The sequence below is a fragment of the Helianthus annuus genome, chromosome 7 (assembly GCF_002127325.2).
Source record: "Helianthus annuus cultivar XRQ/B chromosome 7, HanXRQr2.0-SUNRISE, whole genome shotgun sequence".
In the NCBI taxonomy this organism is placed as follows: domain Eukaryota; kingdom Viridiplantae; phylum Streptophyta; class Magnoliopsida; order Asterales; family Asteraceae; genus Helianthus; species Helianthus annuus.
This window is the reverse complement of record NC_035439.2, coordinates 122,906,737-122,914,841: the sequence shown is the minus strand read 5'-3', so window position 1 is coordinate 122,914,841 and position 8,105 is coordinate 122,906,737. Positions and strand designations below refer to the sequence as shown.

Genomic DNA, 8,105 nt, shown 5'->3' with positions numbered 1-8,105 from the left:
TTATACATTCGGACTCTAAATCTCTACTCGTCAACAATTGGATAATCGGAAAACATATGCAAACTTTGTGAGTATACTCGTATTCCCCCTTTTTACTTTTATCACTTTTGGGGTGTAACATGTTTACCTATTGAAACTTACACATGAACTTTTGTCTAAACACATGAACATTCCTATAACATGCTTGTTATGTGATGGCTTGATACTTTAAATTTGGGTGATTCTTATGTGTAGAACTTATCATTAACTTCGTACGAGCCAAACCTTGACATATGTAGCGCTATAGGATTAACGACCCGCCTCTACTGAAACTTTGGTTATGTCATGAGCAAGTTGCGTTTTCTTGGTTTGATATGTTATACACATGCCATATTTAATGTTTATCTTGAATCGCATGCTTGCTATGAGGAATTGTTCACATTTTTATCTTATGCTATGTATGTACCAAACTTGTATACTCGCCTTTGCTTTTGCATTGAATTATTTTAAACATGTTACAGGTTGATGAGGACGATGCTAAGAAAAGAAATAGCGTTGATGCCTAGATACACATATAGACGTTAGGTTTTAATATGTTGTATCAAATTTTGTTATGTTATCATGTTGTTTCGTTAAACTTGTTGTATTTGAATTTCTTGTAATGTTGACTATTTGAAGTTATGAAATGAAATGAAATTTGGATTTTCTAAATATTGTCACAAATAGCGTTATGATGTCTCTAGCAATCTTCACACTTCGTCTCATCCCGATGTTTCCGCCATTGGTTGGGGTGTGACAAAACCTTTCGCTAGCAGTTCATCCAGTTGTGTCCTCAACTCCTTCATTTCGGTTGGTGCTAACCTGTAAGGTGCTCTAGCAACAGGTGCTGCTCCAGGGATGATATCAATCCTGAATTCCACTTGCCTATCTGGTGGCAAACCAGGTAGATCTTCAGGGAAAACTTCTGGGTATTCAGAAATGACGGGGATGTCTTCTAGCTTCGGTTTAGGCTCATCAATAATCACTTGTGCCATGTAGATGACACAACCCTTCTTTAAACACTTTGAAGCCTTGAGCATAGTCACTTGCTCAGGCAACCCATACTGGGTATCTCCCCGAATGGTAAGCGATTCACCATACGGAGTCTTTATCACCACTTGCTTTCTGTTGCAGACGATTTGGGCCTGGTTGTGAGATAACCAGTCCATACCCAATACTATGTCAAAACCGGCTAATTTAAAGGGAAGTAGAGATAGGGGAAAAGAGTGGTTCTTAATGGCTATCACACATCCATCTAATACAGTGGAGACGGTTTCTATGGTGCCATCTGCTAACTCTACCTCATAGTTTATACTCAAGGTTTTGACAGGCATATTCAGCAATTTGCAAAATTTATGATCTACGAAAGACTTATCAGCGCTTGAATCAAAAAGTACTCTTGCAAAGACATCATTTACAAGGAAAGTACCTGTGATCACGTTATCGTCTTGCACAGCTTCTTTCGCATCCATCCTGAAGACTCTTGCATTGGTCTTCTTGGCCTCTTTAGGCTTCTTGGCGTATTTAGGGCAGTTGGTTTTAATGTGCCCTTTCTCGTTGCAACTGTAGCAGGTTGCATCCTTCAGCTTTTTGCAATCCAAGGTCTTGTGGTCCTTGGACTTGCATATCCCGCAAGCAAATGACTTTGACTGAGTCTGCGAGTTCGATTCGAGTCTGCACTTTCCAAAGTGTTGTTTCTTGCAAATCTTGCACTTGGGCTTCTCACCAGACTGAGGCCCATCTCTCCTTGACTCAGACCCTTTCTTGTTGTCACCGTTTCCACGGTGCTTCTTGCTCGATCTTCGTGAATTATCATCTTCACGTTTTCTCTTCTCAGCTTCTTTGTTCCTCAGCGATCTTTGTCTGACCGCATCCAGAGTGAGGGACAAATGTATGTCAGCTACAGATCTAAAGGTAGCTGGCCGAGAGGCCTTTACGCTTGCCTTTATCTCGGGGGCTAAACCACCGATAAAACGAGCTATTCTTTTTGGTTCCGGGGTTACCAGATACGGAACCAACCGGGACATTGTGTTGAAGCTCGTGAGGTAAGCTTGACAGTCAAGGTTTGTCATAACCAACGACAGAAAATCAGACTCTATCTTTTCAACCTCATGTTGAGGGCAGTAATTTTCTTTGATGAGAGCAATAAATTCCTCCCACGTCATGCTATACAACACAGCCTTCCCCGAGGCCTGAACCAAAGATCTCCACCAAGCTAGGGCCTCGCCCTTGAATGATTGTGAAACAAACTTCACCACGTCTCTCTCTGCGCAACCACTAATGTCCACGACTGTGTCCATCTCGTCTAACCAAGTCATATAATCTACCGCGCCCTTCTCCCCAGTGAAATCTCGGGGTTTGCAAGATACGAAATACTTATAGGTGCAACCCCTGGCGCGAGATGCATCAGTAAACACTTTTTCCTTAGGACGGACACTGTTTTCATTGGATGAGTGCCTATCGTCGTCCTTCTTAGGCTTAGACGGAGTCGAGGGTGGTTTGCTGTGAGATTTTGAGTGGGTTTTTGGCTTTGAGTGTGGTGTGGATAAGGTTCTGCTCCGGGACTCGGTGTATTCTTCGTACTGTCGATCCAAGGCTGCCTTAACAGCGCCGTCGACTAGAGCTTTCAATTCCACGCCCGTTATATGAATCTGGGCATTATCATTTTCATCTTCTTTCGAATGACTATTCACTTCATTTGGATCAGCCATTGTAATTTGAATCTGCTACAGAAGATAATGACAGAGTTTTATTTAGGAGTTTATTATGGAATTGTCTTTTATGGCAATTCATTAACCATGGTAAACATAGACCATATCTGGTTAATTTGTTACTCACTTTTATTTAGGATTTGAATATAACTTATCCTAATTACAAATAATATTGTTAGTGGCATAAAAGCCTAGTCGCAAAGACGTTTTTATAATATAAGCCGGGATCACAGAGAATCAAGGTATTAAGGTTTGAACCGTAGTCCTTTTACCTTTTCTGTGTAACATCCTAAATTGGGAATACGTTTACAAATACAAAAGATGGATTGAAAAATAATAATAATAATGACATATGGTGAGATAGTGTAAATAAGTAAAATTTATGCTAGTAGTTATAAATTAGACAACATTGAGGGGCTAAATTGGTCAAGCGAAGTAAACTTGACTTAATAAAGAAAAGAAGTGGGATTAGAATGAACGTGTCATTCAACCAAAATTAGCTCCAGGTATATGTGTGTGTCGCTGTGTGTAGAAGGAACAAGAAGGAGGCAATTTCCTACAAATTGTTAGTGATTATCAAAGATTTTGGGCTTCAAAATCATCTTCAATCTAAACAAGAACAAGTGGTGAGCATTCTCTAGTATTAAAAAGCTTTTTTTAAGATCCTGATTGGAAATGGGTTTTGTATGAACTAGTTTCTAATATTCTTTATTATGATCTAGTGTTAGCATATGTGGGTTGTAATCATCATCTAGTAGATCAAATCATTGGGTTAGTGGTTCTAACCCTAGAAGTTGGGGTTTTGTCATATACACTTTCATGCAAGATGATCTAAGCCTTATTATATGTGAATTTTTATGGATTGTTAGGTATAATGTTCTTAAATGATCATTTGCTATCTAGGGTTGTTATTTCCATGATAATATAATTTCTATATGGATGTAAAATAGTGACTAAAAATGTATGCCTACAAGGCGTTTGATAAAATGTCTGAATGAAGATTTTTGTAAATATCGTGTGAAAGTTGTTGGATTTAGGTTGCTATACATTTAACCAAATGTGTCTAAGATATTTTAAATTAATGAAATTGGAGTATAAACTTGAAAACGGGGCTAAAGATATGTCTTGGGTTTGAAATGGGAAAAATAACAAGTGAGCTAAATTTTTAAGATCTGTCCAGAATTTTAGCAATCTATGAAAATAAAATAATCATATAAACTCAACCCTTGACCCGATTAAGATGATTCTTTTGAGTTGGAAACCTTGCTGAGTCTGGTTTCTGAATACTTTTAGAACATTTGAAATATGGTCGTTAAGGGGGTCAAATAGGCCAATGAACACATCTTCTCAGTAAATGGTTGCACAAAAAAATAATAATAGAGTTTTTGTAAAATATTAACTAACCAAGTGTGTTTGCATTACTTTGGGTTAAGCTTGAAATATTGGTTTATAATAGTTTATTACACATTTTGAAGTGTGTTCAGAGTGTTGAAATAGTTCAAACATGATACAACGAAAGTTTTGTACAAGCGGGTCAGATGCGTAAATTACGTGCATATGTTAGATTATTTTGAACTTGTGGACGAATTAACATATGCGTTGAGTAGTTAATGAATGTATACTGGTGTTATACATTATGTATCTTAAAGTTTTATCTTGGCGTTCAATAAGCTAGGTATACTGAAGCGTGCAAATCAACGGGTCAAGGTTGAAGATAAGCTAACAAGAACACTACGGGCGAAGAGGTAAGTAATCTTGTATCTAATTAAAATAAAAGTTCAGTGAATTATTAGCATGTTTAATATTTATAATTTATCAAAGAGGATACAGGTTGTTTTGGCTTGTATATTGTATTTTTGGTACGTGACTTTAAAGAAAGTGAAAACGAGTCGTTTCGACCCGTTACCAATGTAAGTACTTACTTGAATCCTCTTTAAATACAACGTCTTTAGTTTATGAGTTTTATATAGGTTCGTTGTAAATATTTGGAAGGATTAGTCAACAATTTATAAAGGAATATGTTGTAGAGATTTCAAATTTATGATTAAATCTTGTAAGGTTAAATGAGTTTTTGATATGCTATGAGTGGAAATTAAACCACATAAGGTAGATTTAAGTATGATACATTTGTATAGGATGAATGAAGTATAACAAATGATTGGTTTGAAGTTTTGAACTAGAAATGGGTCAAAACTGTTTAAAATTGGAACAAATATACTAAGTGCAGGAATCGGAGTATCAAAAGCTGAAGTTGGCCTTCCAAACGCCAGATCAGAGTTTCAAACGCCGGTTTGTTATGTCGAACGCCACACCAAAACGCCAATTTCTTTACTTGTTCCGACGTTAAGCTTTATTCATTCAGTTTACTTGGTTTGCATGATTATACTAATGTTTATAAGGTATAAATATGTGTAGGTAGAGCTCCGCAGTAAGGATGCACGTGGTCAAGGTCTCGGTTCGGATTAAATTAAGATGCTTTCTTTTGTATAAAACCTTAGATTTAACCAAACTATTAAGTTAAGAAATCTTTTGTATGTGACCATATATATAAACTTACAAGTCAAGCTCGTTAGATGTCTTTTGAAATGAAGGAACAAAATGTATTTTGAACTCAATGTATATTTAGTTAAAAAAAAATTGGGACCGTATTCCGCTTAGCAACTCTTTTACATATATGTAATTGGGGTGTAACATTCTGACAGGGAGTCATAGACCACAACTGTCTTTTGTCTTATATGACAATAACTATGGCCCGTGGACACTACATCACTAATGGATGTTTGATAATTGATCATCTTTATTGACGATTTAACCCATGATTTATAAATCATTAATTTGGGTTTTGGAATCCCTTGAAGGATTTTTATATAAGAATGATGCGTGTGATTTTTAACGAATCACATCTGCCAAGAACGTTAACATGTTTACAGAGGTTAATAGGGAATCTGAATCTTTTAATCAGGTCTTACCATCTTGGCCGGTTCTTATAATGACACCTGGCTAGGTTTCACCATTAAGATTCTTTATTTAGGCAGATTAATTTAAAAGGAATGATTTTTGATTTATCTTGTATATAATAACAAAAATGAAATTTATAACATAACATTCCATTAATTATGATAATGATTACACGCTGCCCTAAACGGGACTTTTTAAATAAATAAATACCAACGCAGAGGTTTGTAGAAAACAAGTCCATGCAGGGACAAAATACAAAGATAGATGTCCGCGCAGGGACTAAAAGATAAGTCCACGCAGGGACTGAAATGCAATTGTCCACACAGGGACTAAACACGATAAATGTCCACGCAGGGACTAGATTGTAATAGTAAATACTACAATACATAAGGAGACTAATGATCTCGTTTCTTCCTCCCTTTTAGTAGGTTTGCTAGGCCTTTGAGGAATCCACAATTACTCTTACGTTCTTGTTTGAAGTCTCGTTCCACACGGTTTAGACGGTGGAGGATTTCTTCTTGCTCCGGTGGAGAAAAACGTGGCTGCTGCCACGGTTGCTGAACCGGAGGTCTAGGAGGTGCTGGATACCCATGAGCTGAGTAATCTGGTCTCCAAGAGGTTCCATGGAGGGCATTGTAATTAGCCGCTACCACGTATGGATCGGCATCATAGTTATAGTTGTAGTGCGTGTGAGTCGGCTGCTCAAACGGATTGTATGCAGTGGAACCGTCGTACGCTGGTATCGGATTGTCATAGCCGAAAGGTGGCGGAGGTAGTGCAACTGGTGCAGAATTCACCTCTGCAGGGTGACTCGAAGGTTCCCCTAATTGTGGTTCTTTAGGCACTAGCGGAAAGTGACTTGCACTCGAGTGGCGAGGGGTGCTGAAATGGAATTCCCCTCCTCGGGTGGACATCCACGCGCCTGATCTCCTACGCCTTGGCGGATCTGGAGGTGCTTGCTGAACTGGTGGCGGAGGAGGCGGTGGCGTAACTGCCACGAACCGCGAATCCTCAGAAGGATCCTGTTGCTGCTGTTGGTAATGAGGCGAGAAATGATGAGAAGGTGTGAAGTACCAATCACATTGGTCAAACCTCGCCTGATAACTGTCGGGATCTTGATAGGGTGTTCCATGAAAGGATGACCCATCAAAGATCTCGATGGGATGGTTGGGAGTACCTCTTGCAGGTTCTATGGGATCCGTGTCTTCATCCATATCTACCGCATTATCTTCGGAGAAATGGTCTTCAGGTCCTAATGGGTTATAACCTATTAGTTCTTGGACATAATCAGCCGGATTAAATCGGCCTTGAAAGAAAGGAGTAGGATCGCCATAGGAACGGTGCGATGCAGATCGCTGGAGAGGTATAAACGAAGGTTGAGGGTTATTGGGTTCATTTTCTGAGTTTGGTCCAAAAGAGTGACGGTATGAAGGTGTTGAACTGTGCGAGGTAGAATGTCTTGCAGGTTCAAAGAGGTTCCTTCTAGGTCTCTGGGGTTCTTCACTCCTTGTGGTCGAAGGAGCTCGCATGTTCGAAGGTCCGGCCTCGTGATCATTGTGAGTAGTGATCGGCCCTTTGCCTCTTCCTCCTCTTCCTCTTCTAATTGCTGGTGGCATATTTCCTGCTTTCAAAACTTTAAATCACAATAAACAATAAAAGACAAACTGGAATAACAATTCGAATTTGTCCTATGTTCTTGTCTAGACTCGAATATGTGCAATTGTGTCATTGAGATTAAACACAAAAGACTAGTGTTTAATTCACTCAACGTTGGCTCTGATACCAACCTGTCACACCTCGATTTCCACGTGTCTCACCGGTGGGCCCGGTGGGGGATTACCGTGACGTAGTTGGCAACAATATAGTCAAACCACACAATATGTGAATGCACAGCGGAAGCATAAAGATAAATATATTTCAACCATCATTTGTAATATCAATGTATTACGAATAGTCGAAAAGTATCCACAGTGGATCAAATAAAATATAAGTATTGTTCAACAGACGTAGGCATCTTAAGCTTGCGAGACTCTTTATTGATGCTAAGGAGAAATATCCAGCCAATTACGCTTATTACCTGCATTTAATCTTTTTGGGAAAATACGTCAGTTTACACTGGTAAATACATTCAACCGACACTTTTGTAAAAGGTTTAATAAAAATTGATTTGAATGCACAAGGCACAAACTCTTTATAACTTGGGAGAATTATTTAAATTTATAATCTCGTGAACGAATTACATGTTCCTTATGCGTTCAGTAGCCCGGACGTACCGGGTTAAAGATCAATTGACACACCACATCAACTATTTATGCACTGACGAGTGTACGCCTACACTCCGCGCTTAGGTCGTGGCCATTTCGTAAAATGCTGCCAGGGATATCCGGGACATGGTCATTAACCCCCCAAAGGCGTTTA

The 8,105-nt window shown here is 38.8% G+C and overlaps 1 long non-coding RNA gene across 3 annotated transcripts; it reads left to right on the top strand.

Moving 5' to 3' along the window:
- The first annotated feature begins 3,212 nt into the window (after positions 1-3,212).
- Positions 3,213-5,386, top strand: LOC110868439. Of its 3 annotated transcripts, XR_002552439.2 has the most exons (3): positions 3,220-3,355; positions 4,405-4,474; positions 4,560-5,386. It is a non-coding gene; the product is annotated as an uncharacterized LOC110868439 (long non-coding RNA). The 3 variants fall into 3 exon arrangements; XR_002552438.2 differs by having other exon boundaries at positions 3,213-3,355; positions 4,405-5,386; XR_002552440.2 differs by having other exon boundaries at positions 4,401-5,386.
- The last annotated feature ends 2,719 nt before the right edge of the window (positions 5,387-8,105 follow it).